Source organism: Canis lupus, chromosome 3 (genome assembly GCF_011100685.1).
Source record: "Canis lupus familiaris isolate Mischka breed German Shepherd chromosome 3, alternate assembly UU_Cfam_GSD_1.0, whole genome shotgun sequence".
Classification (NCBI taxonomy): domain Eukaryota; kingdom Metazoa; phylum Chordata; class Mammalia; order Carnivora; family Canidae; genus Canis; species Canis lupus.
The window spans coordinates 16273154-16301000 of record NC_049224.1 but is presented as its reverse complement, the minus strand read 5'-3'; the positions used below and the strand labels follow the sequence as shown (position 1 = coordinate 16301000).

Sequence of the window (27847 nt, the reverse complement as noted above, 5' to 3'; positions counted from 1 at the left end):
CAGTAATTAGACAAAGGGAGAAAAAGACATTTGTGTTCAAAGAATGCTTTCATTTAGGACTGTGATAAATGGCTCCCCTTTCCAAGAAGCTGCGATCCCACTGCAGGACAGAAGGTTCCTTCACAAGGGGGCCTGGACAGCGGAGGCCGCCCACCAAAGCCTTCCCGGACGTCAGCTTTGCCTCTAAAAAGGCTGCAGAGATGTCCAATGATCTTATCTGTGTTTTCAGTAAAACCAAAAAAGGGAAAAATGTGGCATGAACTACCCATGTTAAAACTACCATAGTTGTAAATACAAGGACATTGAGTTTATAATTTAAGTATTTCTAGGAATGTTTGGCATTGGAAAACAAATTTGAGACACAAAGGCATTGTGATTTTTTAAAGTCACCCCCTTAGTACCCTTAAGAAGTCTCTGTTCAAGTTCTAAATTTCAGATTATAATATATCCCACTCTCCTCTCTGTTTTGTATATCATCTTGAAAATGAATGAATTAATAAAACTATCAGAGATCTGACATTTTAGTGGCCCACAGCAAATTTGGAATATTTGTGGAGAATGTTTGATCATGTCCTTTTAAAAATAAAATGCAACTCTATCACGTTGCAAAAAGGAAAACTGGTATTGTAATAAAAAATTTTTAATAGAGAGTAATTTATGTCAACCATGTTTTCATAAGCTTCTTTCACAGTAATGAGTTAATGTTTATTGTTCCACCGGGGAAGAAAGATTGCCAAACATGCAAAATAATTGGAACTGCATGTGACTCAACTGTTGAGAGTTTCGGTGAAGAATTAGCATGTTCCTGCTCATGCTATAGTTAATCTGTCGCCTTCGCTCATGGTAGTGCATTAATTAGAAAATCACCAAATGACATTCCCAAAGGAGGGAAATCACCTCTACAATCTGATATAACACTTGAATTGATAAACCGACAGATCTACCTTTGAAGTTCAAGGTATGATACGCAACTCTATTTACAAATTAAAGGGAGAAAATCAAGAAAGTGTGGGATTTTTTTAAAAATTCATTAGAAGTTGACATATGGCATTCATCTGATTAATGGAGCACTCTACTTAGACTCATTTAAGTTAGCCCTGTGAACTTATGACAGTTTAAACATTTGCAAGAGACCATTATTTTGATATTACATGAATTTCAGTAATTAATAGACCTCACATCTTAAAATAGATCTTAAATAGTACCTACTAACGGATTTGCAATAACATTTTTTTTAATAAAAAGGAAACCCAGCACATGATTTTAAAAAGACAGTGTCAATTTATGTAAACAAACAATTTGTGGTGACTTCTTCCTTGTGTTTAGCCAAGTGAGCTAAAACAATGTAAGAGAATAAATAAGTCAGAACTCCTATCTCCCAAATCAAAACAAAGCCGAAGGAGGAATCAATTTCATTTGGATTTTTACTAAAATCTTTGTGAGGGAACAGGGTCTTTAGATGTTTCCCATGTAAAAGGCACTAGACCAGGCAGCCTGATATGCTTGAAATAATGTACCCTCAGGCCTAAAGGCCAGGATGCATTCCGCTTCAGAGATCTTTTCCAAAATAAGGGAATGCATTTTGGGAGAGAGGGAAACCACGGGAACTCATTTGGTAAATCTTTAACTGATACAGTATATGCTCAGTTTATGGTTTCCATTCATTCTGTGATTTGAACAGAGCAGAGGTGAACCTACTAGTGCATAGCCTAACATGCATATCAGTAAAACCTCACAGATCCAATATTTAAAGAGGAACATAGCTTAATGTGAAAGAGAGTTCATTATCTTCCACAAATATTAAGTAATAATTATACGTAGGAGTTCTCATTATGGTATAAACACTAGAACTTTAAGTGTAAGGATGTCCCTAACTGAAACTGTGTATGTGTTATTATATGATTCTAAAGATTTCTGGGACTTCCCTTTTGACTAGATTTTGTGTGCTTCAACATCAATCACTCAAGTTTTTTAAAAGTTTGGTCTATTATTTTTAGTGACTTATTATATACTTCCATTTGAGTTCTGTCAACAAAGTATGTCTTTATTTTTAAAGCAAAAATGCTTGCTTTTTCTGATGGATCATAATAAAATAATTTTCTCTCTCAATTTCAAAGAAGAATCTGGTTTAATTCTTTACTTAATATGACCTATTTCAAAAGATGGTCACGATTATTCAGAAGTCACAGTCTAAATTTATCTACTCTGTAACACACCACTTCTGTAAAGGCAGTGATAATATTGTATTTCCTAAACAGTAAATGTTTGTTGAAAGATTATTTTTAACTGAGCAACTATTATGTTACTCACTTCTACTCCTGGGGTGGGGGCTCAAGGTCTAAAAATAAAAACAAAAACAGTCTGCAATATAATTATAAAACAAAGAAGAAACTTCAAATGATATATGAACATATGAACAATATTATAGGAAATTACAACAATGATTATCAGGATACCTAGTCATAGGAAACATACCTATAACTATGAAGTACCTACTAAATTATACTTTTTAGCCTAAAGAAATAATATTCGGGCCTTAGGTTAGATGCTCCTCTAAAACGTTAGTTGAATTTTCCATGAATCTGAACAACTACTTGTGTAGTTACAAGTATGATGGAATTTTTGCAGAAGTTAGAAATCTCCTTACGTGGCTCAGTGGTTGAGTGTCTGTCTTTGGTTCAGGTCCTGTTCCTGGGGTCCTGGGATTGAGTCTTACATCAGGCTCCCCATAGGGAGCCTGCTTCTCCTTCTGCCTGTCTCTGCCTCTTTCTGTGTGTCTCTCTCATGAATAAATAAGTAAAATCTTAAAAAAAAAAAATCTCCTTACCTAATTTGGAAAGATTATCCCTCATTTAGTCAGGAAGTGATTAAATAAAGTGTTTAACCTATAGCTATGTTTCCACCACCTGTTTTCTTATCCTTTTAACCAGGTCTTCCTACCCAATAATTAGCTGTATGGGAGAACAAAAAACAGAATGTCTTTCTGGAGTCACCAGAGCAGAGTAGAACATGACCTCTTGATGAAGGCGCATGGTCTGAATTAGGAGACTGCATTTGATTTTGAAATGTAGCTATGATAACGGTTTCCAATTTCTATTCAAGAGTAGAAAATTATACAATCTGATTTGTTGTGGCAACCTCTTTTATTACCTCTCCTTCTCCATAAAGTGGGTCTTTAGAATACTTAAGAAAGAAATACTTCTTTTTGAAATATAGAGGGGAAAAAATCATTATTGTCCTTCCCCCTCTCTCTACAAACATCACCTGTTCTTCCTATACCTTCAATCCCATTTCAGTGGTTGGCACTAACCTCCTCCCATTACCAAAATCACAGAAACCTGGAACTCATTTGGATTTTTATTAACTCTTATAGTCTCCCAGTATACCATAAACATATACAATATGTGCACCTTGATAGGATATGTATTTGTCCCTTAGCTCACCCCCTTCGCACTGCCTTAATTCAGACCCTCCTAATTCTCACCTCCACAGATGCCTTAGCCCTCACCCAGCTTCTCTGTTGTCTCAGACATTCCACCTCATCCCCCCATCACTGTGGGAGTCCTCAGTACAGAAGGCAAATCCAAACATATGGTAGCTTACTACCCTTCAATAGCTCCTACATAGATTTCAGGATAAAATCAAATGCCTTAGGAGAGCCCACCTCCCCACAGCAGATTCACACACTTTCTCATGGATCCTTCATGCTTTCACAGGGTGTCCCTGTGGCTGCAATGTTCCTCTCTCCCTCCTCTCTCTCCACCTACTTCAACACTACTCTTGATTCCATCAACTTGTCCCAGAACCTTCCTCAACCTGGTGTTTGCTTTAACTGCTTTTTTGTGCTCTTAGCACTCTGTCCATTTATGTGTCCTAGTACTTGTCTGTGTATACCACTAGACCTTGAACTCTTCCAATGCAACAAATTTATTCCACTTTATTTCTTTCAGTTGCCTAGAATTTATTTAGCTTTTGATTAAAATCCAGTAAATGAAGAGATTTCCAAAATGGAGGAACTGAGCTTTATGAAGTTTCTGATGATTGAATATTTTGTTTCCAATGAGAGCAAGGAGAAATATGATAAAAAATTACAACAGTAGAAATAATGATGGTGTAAATCTGGCATGTTTCACGACGCTATGCATTACATTTAGAAGAAAACTAAAACTAGGGGCATCTGGAATGCTCAGTGGCTGAGTGCCTGCTTTTGGCTCAGTTCATGATCCCAGGGTCCTGGGATTGAATCCCATAACAGGCTCCCCACAGGGAGCTGTTTCTCCCTCTGCTTCTCTCTCTGTGCCTCCCATGAAAAAATAAATAAAACCTTAAGAAAAAAGAAAACTAAAATTAACAGATGTAGACTTTTGGTTTCAGCTCCAATATGCAAAGAGCTTAGAACACATCACCTCATCCAGCCAAAAAGAAAAAAAAAAAAATCTGGCCAATGTGTAAATTAATGACTTTTCTTGGCCTTTTTAGAGCACTGAGGGTTGCAGGGCAAAATATTACCCTGAAATCAAGAACACAGGAACATCCTGAGATAAAGCAAACAAGATGTGTTTATGTGTAGCTGTAAACTGGTAGGAACACTTAAAAGATTAATTTTTACAAACTGAATTTGTATTGTATGAGAATAAGAAACTACTGGGGACTACAATCTCAGGGAAGCCTTCATACTTTTATGGACTCTACTTGCAGGAAGCCTACCAGGTTCTCATAGTGAAGATCTATGAGAGATAACACTCATGGCTCTGAGACAGGGAGGGGAAGGAGAATCATTGTGAAATTTCCCAAAGCTTTCTCAATAACAAAAATAGACAAAGGCACCAGGGAGAAAGAGAAAGACTTGCCAGAACCCTATTCCATTTAGGGCCAACCAATCATTTGACTCCTGTTCCCTATAGCGTTTCTGCTTTACTAAGGAGAAGAAACCATATTCAGTAGGAGTCAGGGCTTCAAGGAAAAAGAATGGTAAGTCTGCAGTCAGAAAGGATACCAGAGGGGAAGTGGGGGAGCGAGATAAATAGAGGCACATGTTTGATGGTCATAGCCACCAGACAAAGGCCCACCAGAACATGGATATTCAATTGGAAGGCAATAGAATGCTCTCCTTCCCCCAACATCCTCCTACCCTACCAAGAGGGCTCCAGTATAATAATAGTGGATTACGGCTGAAAGAGCTGCAAGGCACCGACTTCCTCTGTGGAGAAGTATTAGAAAAGCTCAAAGTCTAGAAGGAAGGAAAAATAAAGGCAAGAGAGACCCTTAAAGCCTGTGATACCTATAACTACAACAGTCATTAAGCACAGTCAAATTCCTAGCCATATGTCCATAAATCCTTGCAATGAAGGCCTGTTTACTTCAGTTGCTACTATCCAATGCAAAATATCCCTGGCTTTCAAAAAAAAAAAAAAAAAAAAGACAAGGTATGACAAAAATAACGAAGAAAACACAGTGTGAAGACAGGAAGCAATCATCAGAACCAGACTTAGAACTGATGCAGATGTTGGAATTATCAAAATTTTTAAATAATTATGTTTAATATGTTGAGAGCTCTAATGGAAAAAATAAACAGCATTCAAGAACAGGTGGTTTATGTAAGTAGAGAGATGGAAACACTAAGGAAGAATTCAAAAGAAATGTTAGTATTAAAAACATAGTAAAAATGAAGCATGCTTGCAATGGACTCATTAGGAGACCAGCATGCCAAGTAAAGAATCAGTGAGCTTAAGGATAGCTCAACAGAAACCAAAATGCAAAGGAAAACATAAATGAAACAAACAAAACATCCAAGAACTGTGGGACAGCTTCAAAAAGTATACCAAATACCTAGTTGGAGTATCTCTGATAGAGATAAAAGACAGAACAAAGCAGGAGAAATATTTAAAGTAAAATTGTCAAGATTTATGATAGAACTTAAAACATAGATTAAAACAAAACCAAAAAACCTACCTTGGCATATCATATTCATACTGCAATAAATGGAAAAAGGAAAAAAATATATCGAGAGAAGCCAGAGGAAAAGACACCTTATCTAGAGGAATATAACAAGAATTATAGTAGACTTTCCACCAGAATTCATGGAAAGAAGACTGTGACCTGAAATATTTAAAGATCAGTAGAATAGAATACAGACTCCAGAAATAGACCTACACAAATATTGTCAACTGATCTTGGACAAGGGTACAATTTAATGGAGAAAAGACAGTCTTTTCAATAAATGGTGCTGGAACATAGGACAGTCATACATACAATTGAACCTAGATACAGACTACATACCTTTATCAAAAATTGCCTCACAGTGGATCATAAACCTAAATGTTAAATCCAAGGTTGTGAAACTTCTGGAAGAAAACATAGGAGAAAATCTAGGTGACCTTTGATTTGGTGATAAGTTTTTGGATGCAGCACCAAAAGTATGATTCATGAAAGGAAATATCAATGGATTATATTTTATCAAAATTGAAAACCTCCCTTTGAAAGATAGTATTACATGAGAAAGCAGGCCATATCTTGGAGAAATATTTACAAAACATAAATCTGATGTAGTAGATTGTACCAGAATAGAATGCAAGAATGAGAGAAACGTCAAATGGTAAAATGGGCAGGAAATCTAAGACACCTCACTGGAGAGAACATATAGATGGCAGATAAGGATATGAGAGGATAATCCACATAATTACTCACTAAGAGAATGCAAACTACCTTCCTGGATGAGTTCTTGGAACAGAGGGGAGAAAAAAAAGAACAACAGGTAAAAACCAAGAGAATCTGAATAAAGTATGCCCTTTGGTTAATAAATACCAATATTGATTCATAACTTGTGACAAAAATACCATACTAATGCAAGATGTTAATAATAGGGGGAAACGGGTCTGAGGGATGTGGAAAATACTGTCTGTACTAGCTTTGCAATTATTCCACAAACCTGAAACAACCCTAAAACAAAAATTTTATTAAAAAAATATATATAAAACTGGATACACGTCCTTCAGGTTCACATATGTACATGAATAAGGAGAATTTCAAAGTCACTTTCAACCCTGTATGTGCCTTATTTTTACACATAATCATTTTTAACATACACTATAATTCATGATTCAGTTAGCAAATGCTTCAAAGGCTCTTCAACAATTCCTAGCATACAGCTTGACCTTTAAGATTTTCATACATTTTGCCATAAGAAAAAATGTTTCCTTGTAATGAGCTTGATCTTCTGCTGTACTGCCTATGACTGTGACTAACAAGGGCTGACAAGGAAGCGTTCTCTGCCCTGCTCCCTCTCCAGCACCAGCCTGCCCACCCAGTTTCTCTGCCTCTCCCTCACTGCTCACTCGGTGAGGCTCCACAGTGAAGCAGCACATGGAGGCCCTTCCAGGGAGCATGGCTGGGGCAGCCCCGGGATAAGACAGTAAATGTGCATTGTCCTACAACACCTGCGTCTATCCTGTGTTCCCGAGAAAACAAGCTGACGGTTGCCGCCATGCACAATAGTGACGTTGGGTTTCAGCAAGGGGATTCTGGAAAATAATTGAAGTGGAATAAGGTATCATTTACATCTATCCCTAAGTTTTCCCATTTGCTAAATGATAAGACTTGAAAAGGTTCCTCGCTTCATCTCCGAATGAGAACAAACCCTAAGGAAAGGCCCAGATAAGATCTTCATCACAGACTCCACGATGCAAGGTCAGTGTGACCCAGGAACTAAATTACTCTCTGGAGATGCAGGTGCTCAGCTACTCCTTGGAGTCGCAAGCTCCCAGAATGAAATGTTCCTAGCCATATCTATACCCTCTGTTCTCCCCCCTCCCTCACTGGGGACAAAGGCAGGGCAGAAGAGGCCCCCAGGGGGCAAGAGTGGCAAAGAGATGTGTGCAGTCTTCCCCTGGCAGACAAATATTCATTTTTATGAGTTGGAAGCCTCCGGCTCCCTCCCTTGAATCAGGGCCTGCCGCAGCTCAGGCTGCTGCACGACGTATTTGTCTTTGCCTGCACATTATTATTTTATTGTTATTACTCTCATTCCTTCCTAACTGTGAGCCAATGAGCAGAATTATTTTTATTTACTTTGATTTTTTGGATGCTTGAATATATTACTTCAATATAGTTTATAATCCCTATAATAGCACATAATGGTTATACTTTAGACATTTAAAAGCAATTGGGCACATTCAATATGCTCGTGACATATAACTTTATAATGCCCTATCTCTTTCTGTATTAAATGTTTCATGTTAATAAATTCTAGCCTATTTTGTATGTTTTGTATTTGAGGATATAAACTCATAAAAATAATAATAACTGGCATGAATTTTTCTGGGAAACTTACAGTGTGAAAACGTAATGGAAAACAGTTGATACCGGAGGTAAAGCTCTATAATTGAGGGAATCAAGTAGAACAGGAACATATCCTAAAATTCAAATGCAATAGGATTCTGACCAGATCCAAAAATGATATCTTGGAGATGCAACTTTTCCTACTGCCAAGAAAGCAATCTATTTTACATTATGGCCAAGGGACATGACGTCATCGTCAGAGGTGACCCAAAACCTAGAGGCAGACCAAGGGTGGTATCTCCGGTGCACATCAGCGTCCACTGTCACAGCGGTTCCCATTGTCCTGTCAAACGTGTGTGGGGTAACGGAGAGCATGCATGCTGGTGGCCGGAGGAAGGGACTCATCATCGTCGGAAGTCATTTCAACTAGATCAGACTTCTTCTCTTTGTTTTCCCAGAAGAAATTCATGTCTCATTGTACACACATAAAGACAGTAAAGTGTGAAACTAAGAAAGAAGGCACTTAAATCAAGTGGCCCAAAGGGTTGCAGGAATTTAATAAGTATAATTTCCGTAGCTTTAGGTTTGATCCCTTGCACCTGCCCAAGCTAATCCTTTATTTTCATGCCAAAAGATACTCAGCAGCTTCTCTCTCTGATTCCTCATGATATATATTCATCCCATAACAACATTCCTTTTCTCTAAATCTAGGCTGATTCATGAGGGAAAAAAAAAAATTCTCTCAGGTCCTCTGTAGGCAATGGCCAACTTTGGTCCAATTAGGTAACTATGTTTCTGACTCAGACTTTTTTTTCCTCCCTCCTGAGATAACTCCATTCCTTCTCTCTTTGGTTCTCCTTTCCATGTAAGTTCCTCAGCACCGTGTACAAGGAAAATCCTACTAGATATTATACCAATTACCTATCATAAAAGAGTAGTTAGCTCCCAGTAGGTGCTCAAAAAATGGTTACTCCCTTAAATGACAGGTTTTCATTTTTTTAATGGTTTGATGTGATTTAACTGGACTTTTAAAAACTACATTACCTAAAATCTCCTTGGTTAACTTCCGAAGTAGTTATGTCATTACTGAACTTTGATAGCAATTTCCCAGTGATATCACACGATTTTAACAGAATCTTAAAAAAAACAGTTCTCCTATTTCTTTTTCTATTGAAAAAGGAAGCTAACTTACCCTGCTAGTGGAGTATTTGGGGTCAAAGGATAAATGTAAGATAAGAAAAAAATGATAAAGAGAATTATTTCTAGACTGCTTGTTTTTTTAAGCTTTCAAACTTGTTGCTTTGGATACTATAAATCATTTAATCAAGAAAATCATGTTTTACCCATTGAAATCATGTTACAAAGAGAGATAAAATTTGACAAAATATCTTTCCCTCAGGAAAACTGAAGTGGAAGAAATAAAGTCCTTTTATAAATACACAGAACAAATTCTTACTTTTTTGAATAACAGCCATTTACTTATGCTTGTAATAGAGATAGCAATACTTTTCTATTTAATAAAATTTAAAACATATACACATTGTTAAAAGCTTAAATTATAGGTAATATTTTTAAAGGGATATTACCATTTAGAGCTGCACACGTTAATAATCCTCTATAAAGCATAAATGGAGATATTTAAAAACTACTAAAATATGAATCAGCAATAATGATGATAGCATACATCTGCCTGAAATAAGAAAATAAATCTAGTAAATGTTTATAAAATATTGATGTGAAAACTGAATTTGTGGGGCCAAATACCACAGTAAAGAAACACTAGACATAGTTAAAATCCAAGTTTACTCCTAACCTCACCTGGTTTATTAAGTGAGCTGAGCAAGTCATGTAATTTGTCTAGACCTCAGTTTTTTAATCTTGTAGAATTGATAAAAATTTCTCTATTTCCTTTTTTCCATCTACATTTTGGAAAGTTATTCATTCATTCCCATTATTTTAATGGCTATCTTTGAATCAGCTTATATTTACTGGAAGATGTCAGAATAGCAGTCCCGGTTGCTTATAAATATTGTCCTTTCTCATTGTTCAGTGTCCTTTTATAATTAGCTGTTGTCCAGACCATGTACATTGTTAAATGTTTTGAATCAGTGCCTTAAATATTTGGCATGCATTTTTTTACCCCAAATCCATCTTTAACAATATATATAACCTATTTTTCAAACATTATCAAGAACATGGAAAATTTTAATTCAATCTTCTTTCTAGTTCTATATTATTATTTATCACTGAAGTCCCTCATTTAACTGCCCACCTTCCAAAAACAGATTTATCTTCTGACAAGATTGCTTATATATATATATATATATATATATATTTAAATATTTTATTTATTCATGAGAGACACACACAGAGAAAGAGAGAGGCAGAGACACAGGCATAAGGAGAAGCAGGCTCCATGGAGGGAGCCCGACATGGGACTCGATCCAGGGTCTCCAGGATCAGGCCCTGGGCCGAAGGCAGCATCAAACTGCTGAGCCACCCGGGCTGCCCGAGATTGCTAATATATATTTTTAAATTAATTTGCTCACTGAGGCTTTTATTATTTTCATTCCCTCCTCTGTGGTTGATTTTCTCCTTACTTAAATGTACTCTTTTAAAGTTCTCTCAGAATTTGTCTAGGGTATAAATGCCCTATCTTTCTTGTCTGAAAAAATCTTCATCTTACTATCATCCTTACATGGTAATTTGGCTGAGCATAATTTGGACCATGCAAAATATAATTTCCCTAAATTCTTTAAAGACATTAATCTACTACCTTTTGAGAATAAGTGTCACCCATTTGCAAGTAATCTGTCTTTTCTGTTTGCATTTAAATTTTTCTCTTTATCACTGATGTTATACAATTTCAATACCTATGTGTCTTCATTTGGACTTGCATGTTTATGATGTTTGAATTCATCACTATGTCTTCACAAATTTTGGATTTGAGTATTAAGACCTTATTATTTTGAATATTTCCCCTCTCCATTTACTTTCTCTGTATGAAACTCCACTGAGTATGTAGTAAACTTTTTCATTTCATCCTCCATGTTTCTTTAATGATCTCTCATGTTTGGTATCTATTCATTTCTCTGTGCCCCATTTTGGATTTTTCCACAAATGCATCTTCCATGTTACTAAGCTTCTCTTCAGCTATGTTAGGCCCATTCATATAGTTTTGATTTTTAATCAACTGTGTTGTTAATTTATAGAAATTTTTTGTCTTCGTGTTTATTTGTGTGTGTGTGTTTATTTTTTAAATGTGCCTGTCTTTTTTTATATAGGCTGGGAAAGGCTGTCTAATATTGGAGTTCTGGAATAAGAAGTTCACTGTTGTCCTACCTATACTTTCCCCTCCAATAGTTGTAACATTAATAAGGCCAAATTTTAATCTCCTATTTTACTTGTTAATTAGGTCCCAGTATGTTTTTTTTTAAATAAAATGAATTACATATAGAAAACATGGAAGAATATAAGAGTCTTAAACACAAATGCCTGCAGGAACAATGCAAATAACAAGGAAGTGCAGCTAGCCACTGGGAAGAAAATGACCAGTATAAGCAAATAGCTGCTACTCAGCTGCAGCCAATTTTTGCCATATGGAATGGTTGCTAGATTTTCTTTTTCAAGAGAATTAAAATATCTTGTTTTTTTCCTATGAATTCTCCCCAAATCTCAGAGTTGGAAACTAATTCACTTTTAGAACATTTCTGGTAACCAGAAAACATGTCTTCTGGCCATATTTGCAAGCATAGATTTGATAATCAGACATCTTGATTGAGATTTCAGCTTTTGGAAAACAATTAACTTCTCTGATCTTTAGTTTCTTTTTTTGTTTGTTTAATTTAATCTTGTTTTTATTAATTAAAATTTTTTAAATTTATTTCCATTTATTTAATTTTATTAATTGTTTGTTTTTTTAAAATAAATTTCTTTTTAATTGATGTTCAATTTAAGGCATTCAAATTGGCAAAGAAGAAGTCAAACTCTCCCTCTTCGCCGATGACATGATATTCTACATAGAAAACCCAAAAGTCTCCACCCCAAGATTGCTAGAACTCATACAGCAATTCGGTAGCGTGGCAGGATACAAAATCAATGCCCAGAAATCAGTGGCATTTCTATACACTAACAATGAGACTGAAGAAAGAGAAATTAAGGAGTCCATTCCATTTACAATTGCACCCAAAAGCATAAGATACCTAGGAATAAACCTAACCAAAGAGGTAAAGGATCTATACCCTCAAAACTATAGAACACTTCTGAAAGAAATTGAGGAAGACACAAAGAGATGGAAAAACATTCCATGCTCATGGATTGGCAGAATTAATATTGTGAAAATGTCAATGTTACCCAGAGCAATTTACACATTTAATGCAATCCCTATCAAAATACCATGGACTTTCTTCAGAGAGTTAGAACAAATTATTTTAAGATTTGTGTGGAATCAGAAAAGACCCCGAATAGCCAGGGGAATTTTAAAAAAGAAAACCATATCTGGGGGCATCACAATGCCAGATTTCAGGTTGTTCTACAAAGCTGTGGTCATCAAGACAGCGTGGTACCAGCACAAAAACAGACACATAGATCAATGGAACAGAATAGAGAACCCAGAAGTGGACCCTGAACTTTATGGTCAACCAATATTCGATAAAGGAGGAAAGACTATCCATTGGAAGAAAGACAGTCTCTTCAATAAATGGTGCTGGGAAAATTGGACATCCACATGCAGAAGAATGAAACTAGACCATTCTCTTTCACCGTACACAAAGATAAACTCAAAATGGATGAAAGATCTAAATGTGATCTTTAGTTTCTGTATCTGTAAAATGGAGATCATGAACTGTTATGATAATTAAATGAGGAAAAGATGGTAGTGCATCTTAAACAGTACTTAATACAGAGTAGTAGTCACTTAGTAAAGTTCTAGAGCTCAATAAAGTTCTTTAGGATTGTGGATATTAAACTGCACCCCCAATATCCAATCCAGAGTGGTACTTATTAGTAGTACTTATTAGTTGTACCCACTAATAACTCAATAACTGTTAGGTGAATGAATGATAACTGTTAGTTCAATAAGTTATAGTTTACAAACTTGATTATATTCTACATATATTTAATATATGGTACTACAGAGTGAGCTGATATTTTTCCTTTTTCTTTTTTTTAAGATTTTATTTATTTATTCATGAGAGACACAGAGAGAGAGGCAGAGACATAGGCAGATGGAGAAGCAGGTTCTCCATCGGGAGCCTGATGCAGGACTCGATCCTGGACCCCAGGATCATGCCCTGAGTCAGAGGCAGATGCTCAACCACTGAGCCACCCAGGTGCCCCTGATATTTTTCATAGAGTTTGTAAAATTATGGTACAACATGAGTTGCTATAAACTGGTTCACTCAACTTGCAAAGCTATTCCCTGAAAAAATGTTAGACAAAATTATACATTGCAGAAAGTATTTAGATCTCAGTAGTCTTATTTACTAGTATCCTTTACATACAAGGATGTGTGAAGTAGTTTATGCATACAAAGATTCCAGGATCTAGATTCTCAAAAGAGAGGACAGAGAGAAACAAAGCTGACATTGTAGACCATTTTCCTGGTTCAAAGGGCTCAGAGTTTGGTAAAAGAGAAATCAGCACATGTGTAATACAAAGGAAAAAAAGAAAAGTATATTTAGGGGGAAGAAGAGGATTGGTTAAAGCACAAATCATGGACAGGCACCTCAAAGTCTCCAGATTAATGCACTGGTTTTCTGGAAAGTGCTCTTTCAAAGCCTCTTTCATGTGCATGATTGTCAGAAATGTATACTAACTAAATCTCAAGGCTGAGGAACAGGCTGTTTTTAGGGAAGTGTTTTAAATTCTATCTTAGCTTCATGTCTAAAGGTCATGGTTCTAAATTCACTTAGGTTTGGAATTCAGGAATATCTGGAGGCACCTTCATTTTCTTAGTGGCTCCATTTTAAATTGATATTCACTTGTGATATAGTAAAAGAAGCATATTTTAGGTTTAGTTCTGGGCTTAGTAAAATTTTGAAGTTCAATGTCAACTTCTATCGTTTCTTCACGTGGTTTAGTTATGTACTGGGGTAAATTTAAAAATAAAAACCCTGGGATTAGCCAGGGCTCTCCCCAGATGCTCTAGTCTTCTCAGAACTAGGCCACTCTCCTAGACTCTTCTGGTGCATGCCTTTGTTGAATGCCCTGAGGAATTTGGGCACTATCAGCATGCCTTCTCTAATAGTATGAAACTGAATTAATAAATTTTACTTTGTGAACAGTCTATGGCATTTTCATAATTTATGAAAATTAGTTTGAATAGTTTAATTTCTCATTCAAAACTTTGGCCCAAAATATATATAATTGCCAACAAGTTCATAATGTAGACGGCTAAATGAAAATAAGAAATAAATACATTTTCTCTACCCCATAGCTATTCTCCTATGTGTTGAGCTTCCATCTGTTTGCCTTTTGTTTTTGTTTATGTGAAGCTTTACATTTTGCCATCAATATGTTATGTTGTGTTGTGTTAACTTGTAAGCTGAGACAAAGATAATAAATTACAGATTTTCACTGACATTTTAGTTGACTGACTACTAAAATCTGATTTGAAAATTCAGCAAGGATATAATAGATTTCAAAGATTGCATTAAAAGTATTTTCTGAGGACAAACTACTACATGGAAAGAATTGGTAATTTCTTAAAGGACAAAGACCTAAATGATGGATATTTCTGTTATAAGTGAGAAGGGAGTATACTCTTGGTATAAGAAGTCCAACTTCCAGAGATTTATTCCCATTATTGCCTTTTGTTCTAATCTCTATGGAAAATGCCTCCAACTGGTGATTCTCCAATTATTTGAGCTAGTGAAAGGGTCCTTATTTTAAAGTGGGCCATAAGAGAAAGAAATGATGCAAAGAGCTAGTAACACATAAAGAATGAAGGTTTAAGTATATAATGACAAGCAGATTCACATGTTTTAGAGATTTATACAAGAGGTGACTAATTCTCTATATAAATATTTTTATATAGTATAGCAAGTAACAGGCATAGTTTGTTAGGGATATGTTAGTCACATCATCTTCTTCAGGCTCTTTGTTAGCATAAATTTGTTCTGCAGCTTCAGTGCTAGGTATGGGCCATTTTTAGGCCAGATTTAAAAATATATATATTTAACTCTTTTGTAGCCAAGGAATGATATTATCAAAGTAGTGTCATTGCCTTCAACCAAAGAATCATGTCGCTTAAATGCACAGAGCGTTGTAGAAAGGCTTCCCAGAGCAGATGGCACCTGTCACCTCACCTATGTTTTCCACCTCTTCAATTACAAGATCTCCCTTATCCCTTTTTTTTTTCTTTAAGATTTTATTTATTTATTCATGAGAGACAGAGAGAGAGAGAAAGAGAGAGAGAGGCAGAGACACAGGCAGAGGGAGATGCAGGCTCCATGCAGGGAGCCTGACATGGGACTTGATCCCAGGTCTCCAGGATCACGCCCTGGGCCGAAGTTGGCACTAAACCACCCGGGCTGCCCCTATCCCTTTTTTCTACTGTTCTCCAAGTTTCAAAGGTTTCTGCATGCTAAATATATTCTATTTACTAAGTAAAAGTCAGTTTCTGATTTCATGTTATCTTTGTTAATAATCATATATAGAGAGACATTTTCTGTGATTCTGATCATTGCACTGCACTGGACTATTACAATTCCAGCCAAAGTGTCAATTTAGCCCCTCTCAAACCATCTTAAATTTGATATATATCCAATTTTTATTTGACCTTAAATATATATGCATGTGTGTTATAGTCTTATAAATCATTTTTGTAGACCCTCTAAGCAATACTGATTCCAAGTTGTTTTAGATCTATTCAGATTCACAGAATCCCTTAGTATATAAGTATAAAGCACACTTCTATCAAGGGAAAAGAATCTGCAAAAGGGAATAACACTTGGGGAAAAAATATATATATGCAGAAATCATACATATACATGTCTAAAACAACCAAAAATCTATGAGTATTCTAAAAAAATACCAGGAACCAAAAATTGGTTATGATTTTAAAACATTTTAAACAATCAAACAAAAAATATCTACAAAGGGTTAGGCCTCACAATAATCAGCTAATGCAATTCAATGCTTGTAACCACTCCACACAAACAGGCTGAGATATTATTTTTCACCAAGAAAATAAACACTTGTCTTTGGACTGACTCCCATGTGGCAGAACCAGGGCAAGGCATTTACTGCTATTCTGCAGCTCTTTGAAAAATCAATCTGAAAGAGAAACTCTGTAGAAGACCCATCTTCTTCTTGTTTCTCTGATATGTTGCACTCTTAAAATGAACCAAAGTAAAAGAAGAAAATGAAAGAAGCACACAGAGTAGCAAAGACAAATGATGGAGAAAGCAAAACCAATGCTTCCAAACATCAAATCAGAATGTTGCTCTTGTCCTGGAATTCCCCTAGAGTTACTTAGGACAAAAATCTGGTCCACTGAGATCAAAGCCAGGAAGAACAAAGAAAGTCAGAGTGATAAACAGCCTACTAGGAAGAAATCCCAAACAAACCCTGACAGTTTGTGGAATGACTGGAATAAAAATCAGCTGTTCAAACTAATCTCTCCTTTCGTCCATCAAAATAAAGATGGAGCTTTCTGTGTCCCTGACAAAAGCTAGGCACCCCGAGCCTGACTACTTTTCTAAAGTGAGATAACTGTAATTTTTTAAACTTATTTATACTCACAAACCAGGCCTTTCTTGCTTTCCTCTCAAGGAATTATTTTCAAAGAAGTCACATCCACCCTCACTGTAGACCTTCCGGAACTATGAATGGGTTAGAATTTTTTAAATAGTATTAACCACACTAATTACTCCATGATCCAAAAGGCCTTTCTCTAGTATGCAACACTGGTTTGTATAATTTTAATAAAAAGTCTCCTAGATTGGTCCCATTTCCAAATTATCTGAACAAAGATAAAATATAATTTTAAAAAGAGTCTCAGTTTATTCACATCCCTATATGGAAAGAAAATGCCTTTATTTTTCTATTAGTGACCCAATCTCTTTAAAAATTCTTCATCCTTCCGGATAATAAAAATAGAGCTACTTCTAGCTGAAGCGACTATAATTTAGTTCAACTCAGTAAGTTTAGTTCCACCTAGTAATTATAACAACCCTCACAGGTAACTATGTTCTGGCTAGGCAACCCAAGAAAATGTTCAGTCTTATGAAGTTCTACTGCCTACCCTTGCTCCTATCTGAGAACACATCTTGGTGCAGAGGGCAATGTTGGCATATAGCCTTGTGCTGGGCGGGGGAATGAAAAGGGTTTTTCTTTCTTTTTAAGATTTTATTTATTTATTCATGAGAGCACAGAGAGAGAGAGAGAGGCAGAGACACAGGCAGAGGGAGAAGCAGGCTCCATGCAGGGAGCACGACGTGGGACTCGAGCCCGGGGCCTCTAGGATCACCCCTGGGCTGAAAGGTGGCGCTAAACCGCTGGGCCACCCAGGCTGCCCTAAAAAGGGTTTTCAATGTGCCTGGTTCTCTTAGGATTCTAACAAGTTCCAGGCTGCAGAGTGGCTAAACTAGCTGCTCCCTGGACTGGTGATACCTGAGAAGCTACCACAGCCATCAGGTTCTCTCATTGTGATACACTGGTACTGCGATACCAAAATTACCCAGACAAGATGACCTCTTTACTCTTCAACAAGATCTGATGGTTCACCAGTCGTATTGACATCCATTTATCCTTATTGGAACAAATATGGGTCACTGAGTGCTATGTTCATGCCATGTGGAAGGGGCAACTTGTCCCAAGCTAACAAAGCTTGCCCTTTCCTGCCCCCTCAGTGCCATATTGGAAGTTTCCAGGTTTGAGGATTCTCCTGAAAGGTAGCGACATGCTTGTAAAGGCACACCGCTAATATGCCAGTAAAAGTACACTACTAGTTCCTGCGTCCTAAGTAAAACTCCTCCTTCTCATGGAACGCAGAAGTAAGTAAGATAGAAGTGGTAAGGACATACAGTACCTAAGAATAAGAATGTTGATTTATTGCCACTTTTTTTTTCTCTCTGTGTCTTTACTCTGTCTTGCTCATAATCTCTGGAGATCATAAGGGGCAGATTTCAGTTCTATCATAAATTCTTTTTACTCCAAGGTTATCAGCCTCATGGTGAGGAGTCCCAGCCAGAAAGAACATAATTTCTATACTACAGAAAATACTTTATGGTCTGGATTCTGAAGCCTTCATTTGGTTTACTAACAAAATTTACAAAATTATATTTCACCTCAAAAGACCAGTTTTCTTGATGTGTTCTCAAATGAAAATCTAAATAGGCAGTAAAATCTGAACAAAGACCTTCTTGTTCTAGAGATTATTTACTATTCCCGGCAATACAAAAAATTAAACTACCATTGGGTAGTAAGACTCAAAGAAAGTAGAGTAATAAGATACAGCAATACATCTAAAAAAAATTTTAAGATTGTATTTATTTATTCATAAAAGACACACAGAAAGAGGCAGAGACACAGGCAGAGGGAGAAGCAGGCTCCACGTAGGGAGCCTGACGTGGGACTCGATCCCAGGACTCCAGGATCACACCCTGGGCTGAAGGCGGCGCTAAACCGCTGAGCCACCCGGGCTGCCCAAGAACCCTTCTTTGACAGTTATGAACACAGTCATTCATAAAGTAGAGTTTCATGAGCACTTGTTCTGGAACATCGAGGAACAGGCCACTATTAAGTGTGTAAAACTATTTCAAGGAAATGTCAAGTGTATAAAACTATTTCAAGAAAACCTAGATTCACCTCCCCTCTCCAAAGTGCAAATGATACTAATACATTTTGGTAACTGAATTATCAATTGTTAATATTGTTATTATCAAACTGTTAGCCAAATATCAGTGTCCTCGGAAAAAAGAATATAATCTATCTCAAACATCTGAGTAATTTTTCCTAGAGCAAATAACTATTATCATTAAAAATCATTTTAAAATCTTCAAATAACTTTTTGCACTTATTCAGCAAATACTTATTGAACCACTACTATGTGTCAGACATTCTTCTAGGTTCAAGGGATTCAATAATTAACAAAACTCCATGCCCTGTTAATATTGATGGTGTTCCTTCATGATTGCTGCTAGCAGGCTTGGATAAATATTTCTACCCCACATCAAGCAGCTGTATAGACAGTTTTTTGACTAATCTCACTTATGAGATTTTTTTTTACTTATCTCACCTTTGATTTTCCCACCTTTATTATTTTTTGTTACATTTGTGTTAATTATTTTCAATTTATTTTATCTTGTTATTCATAAACCATTGAAAATTTTCTTTTGGAAAAAAAAGAGAAATCAAATTTAAAATTCTCTTGATTTAAGATATTTTTCCTGTGCTTCAAATATTCACTTTGGATGTCTACTCTTTGGTGCTCCATAAGCATCTGAACTTACAAACACAAAGTCAAATATTCTTTTCCAAAATCCTATTTATCCATCTCTTATTATATTCCCTGTGATGTTAAAGTCATCACCCACTACCAAACTGACTAATACAGAAACCTATATATCATCCTCAAATTCTTCCTTTTCTTTGTCCAACCTATACGCCGATTCTACATTTGATACTTTTAAATCTATCCCTTTTCATTCAGTTATTACTGGTACTATCTTGTTTAAACACTCTCAGTCCTGGCTATGTAGATTCCTGCATTATACTGTTCACTTCCTTTCCTTTTTAAAAAAAAATAAGTCATATATATATATGACTTATTATATATTATATATAATATATATTATATATATAATGACTTATATAATATATATTATTTAAAAAATATTTTTTTAAATATTTTTTAAATAATAAGTCATATATATGACTTAAAAAACTATATATATGACTTTATACATATATATGACTTTTTAAAAAATATATATATTTTTTAAAAATATTTTAAAAAAATAAGTCATATATATGACTTATATATTATATATATAATATATATTATATATATATAATGACTTATATAATATATATATATTATGACTTATTTGTGTATATATATATATACACAAATTTGATCAGGTCATTTTACTGCTCACTATTTCATTGAACATATCATGCCCCTCTACCATCAGACCTCATCTTTCTCTCCAGTGTCGTGTACGTATAAATGTTTTAAGCTTGCTGAATTATTTACAGGTGTAAATTTAAAACACATGCTTTATACTTTTATTATCAACATTTTAATTAAAATCTCACTATAAATTCATTAGAGAAGTGAAGGATTCAGAGAAAAGGTGATAATAGAAGGGTTTTTTTAACTTGTCAATAAATGAATCACAGTCCCTTCCTTTAAAAAAATTATCATAGCTAAATTAGATCAAGTTCCACTGGTGATAGTCAGGTTTAATAAATCACCTTTAAATCAGTTTTTACTTTCATATAAAAGCTAAAAATAGAATTATAAACATCAATATGCTAGAAAAAAGATAAAAATCAAGAAAACAGAATAATAGATATGTAAGATTATATGCGATGGAATTATTGGGAAGAAAATGCTTTAAAAGAAAAGGAAAAAGCCATAAAAGAAGTAATTTAGGGATTAAATAAATACACATTACCTTACATTCTTTTTTGTTCTTCTTTTACACATTCAACTACAATTATGGTACATCAAAGCTGTTTAACCGAACATGCTTGGCATACACTCAATTTTGTGACTCATCACACAAATTTCATACATTTAAAATTTATTGGTAAAATTATTAATTTTCACATTTAAGCCATATATTTGAGAATCATTTCTAACATCTACATCTAAAATTCTTAAGAGTGTCAGATTTTTGTGTACTTTTGATTTTTAAATGAAAACATTTTTATTTGTGGGCAACCTGGGTAGCTCAGTCGGTTAAGCATGGGACTCTTGATTTTGGCTCAGGTCATGTTCTCAGGGTTGTGACATGGAGCCCTGCATTAGGCTCCATGCTCAGCAAGAAGCCTCTCTCTCTCTCTCTCTCTCTGTCTCCCTCTGCCCTTCTCTCTGCCCATGCTCGCTCGCTCTCTCTCTAAAACCAGTAAATAACTCTTCAAAATATATTTTTTTATTTGTCATCAGATACTTGTTGGGTTGGAATTTTCCTCTAGATGACAATTTTCCTGAGTTGAATAGTGTCTCCCCCAAATTCATGTCTACCTAAAAACTCAGAAGAATGTGGTCTTATATGGAAATGGAGTGTTTGCAGATGTAATCAGTTACAATGAAGTCACACTGTATTAAGGTGGTCCCTAAATCCAATGACTGGTATACTTATGAGAGAGATTTGGACAGAGACACAGACATACAGGGATAACACAATGGGACAACAGAGACAAAGATTGGAATGCTGCTTCCAGGAAACACCAAGGATTGCCAGCTACTACCATAAACTGAAAGACACAGGGACCAGATTCTTTCCCCAAGGTTTCAGAGGGAACAGGGTCCTGTTCATCATTTGATATCAGACTTCTAGCCTGAAACTGTGAGAGAATAAATTTCTGCTTTTCAAGCTACCCGGCTTATAACAATTCATTATGGCAGCACTAGGAAACTGATATAATAATAAAATTCTTTTTTTTTTACATTAAATTACCCTGAGATTATGTTGTAGAAGAGGTTGTGATGACTTGTTGCAAAAATCAGACAAACACATTCTTAAGAAATAGCTATTTAGAGATATGATCATGTATAGAAGTAGATTGCCAACTTTCTCAACTTTGTCCTTTTCCTTGCCCTAAAACTTAAAAAAAAAAATAATAAGTTTTTTAATCAGAAGATGGTTTATAATATCTATGTAATTGAAACAGAATAACTGTTTCAATTATCCTGAGTATGTCAATCCAAGGATATACTATCCCTTTACCTCTCTCCAATTCCCACCCCATTCCCCAAGGAAATGGGTAAAGTCCACAAGGGTCATAAACCAGACTCAATCCCAAGTCTGAGCCACCACTAACATCATCAGAGGATCTTTACCACTGTCTGTGAAAATGGGCTAAGCTCCACTCTACTGAACTTACATTGGAAATGTTTCAAAATAAATAATTTAAAATGGACTAATTTTTCAAAGGAAGAGAGAACCTTGGAGAACATCTGCTTCATTCCTCTCATTAAAGACAAGAAAACTAAGATCAAAAGAGCTCAAGTGGCTTCCCTTGGTTACAAAGATAATTCATGATAGAATCATAGCTTGAACCCACATCTCCAAAATTTTCTCAACCCCATTGTACTTCCACTGCAGCTCCCACCTGGTATCTGGCTTTAATAAGACTCTCCCTCACCATTTCTCACATTATAAGAGGTAGTCCAATGTGCTTTCTTTGGTTTTGCTTTTGTGAAACCTCTGTATTTGGAGTCTTCTCACAATATTTTTAATATGACAAAATGTACTTAAAGATAAATAATGCACTCAGCACAACTCCTTTTTCTTACGAGAATTAGTGTTTGTGGCAGATGCTAGATTGACAGATTTGAAGACTTGTTTTCAAATTATTACCAGAATATTTAAATCCTAAAAAAAAGTAGAGCAAATAACTGTATTTATGTTTACCAGCCTGGAATGATTTTTCAGTATGTCAATGGATTTAGAGTAAGTTCCACAACAAAATTGAAGATGCTTACAAATTGTATATCCAACAGAGATGTTGTAGTAAAACACACACATAGAAATGTGACACACACACACACACACACACACAAATAACAAAAGCAAAACTGGCTGGAGAAACAGAAATGTTCATTGAGAAATCTACCATAAATTTGAAGTTGTAATCAATGGCCAAGTTCTGGTCATGCTTCATGCCAAAAAGAAAAGTAATGGCTAAGTGAATACAATTAATCACTGTATTTACATAACTATCATTTTCCTATGTAAAGAGCTACCCTGGTGAGTGCTATAACACTTGTCAATTAGTTCTAATTAGTGTTTCTGCCTCTAAATGCTTGACTCCACTTTCAATTACAATTGTTTGCTTGCCTATCTTAACAACTACTGTACTAGATATGCTGGCATGAGGTCTGCTACGTTTTTAGCATAAACTATCCAGCCTCAACACCCCTACTCAGGTAAGCAGTGCCATGCTGCTCTCTGTGTAGATAGAGCAATTTCTTGGACTTGTGGGCATCAAAGGATGACTCATTATTGGGTACCCTCATAAAGACAAATTAAACTCCTTCCTGAAACTCCAGAAACAACTAAAAACTTCATTGCAATAATTTTGCTCTAACTTGGACTTTAATTTGGCCATCCCTTAGGATATCTATAAACAGCTCTGAGAGCAGAGGTATAAGAGATGACTGAAAGGAAAGACATCTGTCAGCAAGTGGCTTGAACACATAATATGGAATAAAATTTCTCTGTATGTTTGAAATAAGTGGTGAATATCTAGAGATGTGAAAAACCAGAGATGTGTGTCTTATACATTTTTCTTTATTTGCCATACCATCAGAATTGTGATTTTCTTAGAGGGGGCAGCATGCGCAAATCCTTAACATTTGTTTTGAAAGTATGAATGTTTAGGTATTTTCTCTTATGAGATTTCTTTTAAAAGTCAAATTATCCAGAAAATAAACTTTATCCTTACATAAAGGTAATTTCCTTCTGATTTTCTCTGAATCCCCCATAGAAATTCACCTGTGCTCTTTAAGCAGACTCTGCTCTTTAAGTCTTACAGACACTGGAGGGAGAGAATGGCAAATAAATGGGAGATGAACAATGTTCCATTCATTCTTTCAAGGATCATGGGGTGAAGGTTTGTAAGCCCTGCAAGTAGACATGGTCTCCTGGGAGACAACTGACAGTGCCTGTTGGATGGCCCACCAAAAGGCCTAAACAAATATCTGCCAAGAGAGATAGGAAGACCAAAACTTCAGGTGATTCCAAAAGGTTAGCAAATATTCCCCCATAGGGAAGGGAAAGAGAAACCCACCATTTTTCTATATCAGAATGGCAGCTATATTTTATATTCTAAATTAATCTTTGTAAACCAAAAAATACCCATAGGAAGTTAAGAGATTCAGAATCTTTCTTTTAATATGTGTGAGTTCAAATATGAAAGTTAGGAAGTCATGAACTCAGGAGAACTGGCTCTAAAAAATTATAGAAATGAAGCCTCCTGGGTAGCTCAGCTGGTTGTCTCCTTTGGCTCAGGTCATGATTTCAAGGTAGATGGAGTCCTTTCATCAGGCTCCTTCCTCAGTGAAGAGTCTGTTTCTCTCTCTCCCTCTGCTCTGCCTCCTGCTCATGTGCTCGCTCTCTCTCTCTCTCTCTCTCTCTCTCTCAAATAAATAAATAAAATCTTCTGAAAACATTATAGGAATGTCACCTCAAAGGAAGACACCTTATGAGAAGATACCAAGCAGAAAGTTTTCTGTTATTTCTATTTAGAAAATTTCTTTCTCTAATTCCTACCTAGAGCAGTCTGACACTCCTACATCTGAAATGAGAACTTGACTAAAGAGTAACAATTTCAATGTCTTAAAGTCAAAGTGCAATGTCAAGTTTGCACTGATCAGGAAATTGAATCAGTAAAGGACCAAGGTCTCAAAACATGCATTGTATAGAAGAGCTGATTGATTTCATATATATCAAAATATTCCTGAATCTAGTTAGGTAATATGTTCTCACTGCTTTTTTTTTTTTTTTTTAAATAAAAGCATCCAGGCAGCCTGGGTGGCTCAGTGGTTTAGCACTGCGTTCAGCTCAGGGCCTGATCCTGGAGACCCGGGATCGAGTCCCACATCAGGCTCCCTGCATGGAGCCTGCTTCTCCCTCTGCCTGTGTCTCTGCCTCTCTCTGTGTGTGTGTGTCTCTCATGAATAAATTAATAAAATCTTAAAAAAAAAATCATCCAAGAAATTTCCTTAACACTTTTTAATTTTAAAATATAATGTATCTGTCAAATAATAAGAGTTATTAGCTAATGGTCAAAGAATCATTAGTGGAGGTACAATCTTTATTCACATATATAACCCAGAAATCTTAAACATCTATTTGAGAAAAAAGAACAGAAAAAATCTACTTGAAAAAATAAAAGGTAGAATTAAGTGATTATGAGACTACTTTAGGAAGGTGTTTGGGGGGGGTGGGTTTAGACTTTCAGCAAATTTAACTATTCCTTTCATCTGTATAGAGGATACATGGTCACATATGATAGCTTTGAGATAATAGCTTTGTTTTCTTTGATGAAGAATTACATCAAATTATGTTTTAGGTTATAAATTACTGTAATTAAATTGTTAAAATGGTATTGGAAATTGATTCACTCTTTTTGGAGGAAAATTTATAATTTCTATTAAATATATTTAATAACTATCATTTACAAAATGCCCATCACATGTTAGGTACTGGCCTAAGCACTTACAGTCATTCTTACAACAATTCTATAAGGTAGGTACCAATATATTTCATGGGATCTAAAAAGCCGTTAATTATAAAGGGCACCTTTATGTTACATAAAGAAAAAAAAACAATGAATTTTACTATGTGCAACATTTTATTGCCATTTATAACTTTTATTTTTAGTTACTCAAAGAGCTCTTCCACAGTTAGACTTGAACTTTTATCATACGTCACACGCATGCATATATAACACGGAATATACAAATTAAATCAATTCGCTGAGATTCTTCACTGTTGAGGTCCTGTCCTTCCTTAATTCCTTTTTACTCAGCATTAACAATGTTTGTGTTTTTCTGCCAACTGTTATCCATATTCCATCAAGATTGCTGGGAATGTGATATTTCTTTAAAGAATTCTCTACTAACGTCTCTATGATTTTCTACCAGGTTTTTGACATCCATTTGCCAACTTTGGTCATTAGCACTCTATTTATTAAACAAAGGTGTCAACAACAGAAGGTTTTCAGATACAGCCAAGACTCATATTCCTTCCTTCAAGGTCCTTAAGTGGCTTATTGAAGGGTTACAAGCGTCCAGTCATGGAACCAGTAATAATCTAGGTGCACACATGTCAAGAATGACGTCTGTGTCAGGCTGCTATCCAGCTGATGAGGACTGTTAAAATGGCATCAACAGGGAGATGGATTCCAACTTCAAAAATGGTAAATTACTAGAATAAATGAAATGCTAGGAGACAGCAATGATAAGAGACGGCTTTGTAGAGTGCTCTGTAGCAGACTGCATGAGTGCTGTACTCATATATATGAGGTGTGTACGCAACCTGCCCCTTCTACTTTTTAGCTACCTGACTTTGGATAGGCTATTTAACCTTTTTACTCATTAGTTCTCTCATGATAAAATATATACAACAATAGTAACCTTGCGAGGTCATGGTGAAAATCAAAAGCAGTAATAAGTGATACACTTCTGGGTATTTATTCAACAGAAACACTCATAAATTATAATTATATATAAGTCTAAAGAGGAAGATTTACATATGAATAACCACTGTTTTTAACGTTGAAAAACTAGAAACTCTTAAATTTCTATCAACATATTACTATATAAATTACTGTATATACAGCAGCAGAATACTGCAGCAGTCCCCCCTTATCGGTAGCTTCACTTTCTATGGTTTCCATCATCCATAGTCACCTTTAGTCCAGGATCTGAAGATTCTCCTTCTGAGGTATTATCAGAAGGGCAATAGTGGCCCAGTAGTAGTTGTGTCACAATGCTTACATCATTGACCTCACTTGGTCTCACAAAGTATGTATTTGATCATCTCACATTATCACAAGAAGGGTGAGTACAGTGCAATACTTTGAGTGAGAGGGAGAGGGACCACATTCACATAACGTTCTTTATAGTGTATCATTATAATTGTTCTATCATATTATTATTGTTTCCAATCTCCTACTGTGCTTAATGTATAAATTATATTTCATCATAGATATGTTCATCTAAGAAAGAGTATATACAAGGTTCAGTACTATCTGTGGTTTCAGGCATCCACTGGGGTTGTACAACATATCCCCATGGAAGAGAAGAGATTAATGTAAATACTATTAAAAATAATGAGATAGGGCTATGTGTGCTGATATGGAACAATAACCTTGATATATTAAATGAGAAAGCAAATTGTTAGAATACAATGGCTCCACATTTAATATAAATAGGTAAATGGAAAATCATATATATGCATATTTATGTTCATATGGACATATATATATGTGTTTGCATATTGTTTTTAAAATGTCTAAAAGCATGTTACCCAAATATTAACTGTGGTTGTTTCAGAAAGATATGATTATCTATGCTTTATCCATTTCTCCATTCCTTGAAATTTTATGCTGAGTTATAAAATATTTATAATCAAAATTACTGTGAGACTATGCAGCTAGATATTATAAACTCACTTAACTTATACATTTAGGTATTTATTAAAAGACAAAATTATGTACACCAATAGGATGTTAGGAAAATAAGAGGAATATAACTGGATCTGGGCAATAATTTTCCTGAATACATCATCAAAAGTAGCTTAGGTCAAAATTTTTTTCTCTCAATCAATATTCACTCTGTGAATGTATTCTTTCAACATTCTCTGACAATTCCTATTTATTCTTC

At 35.4% G+C, this 27847-nt stretch overlaps 1 long non-coding RNA gene across 4 annotated transcripts in view; it reads right to left on the bottom strand.

The window, feature by feature from the left end:
* LOC102151391 overlaps nt 1-27847 on the bottom strand; it is a 298291-nt gene that overhangs the window by 128078 nt on the left and 142366 nt on the right. The window contains exon 1 of one of the 4 annotated variants that reach the window (XR_005356692.1): nt 26873-27030. The exons of the other annotated variants lie outside the window; for them this stretch is intronic. This is a non-coding gene — a long non-coding RNA (uncharacterized LOC102151391). Of the gene's footprint in view, nt 1-26872; nt 27031-27847 lie in introns of those variants that run through there. 4 annotated transcript variants of the gene reach the window in all.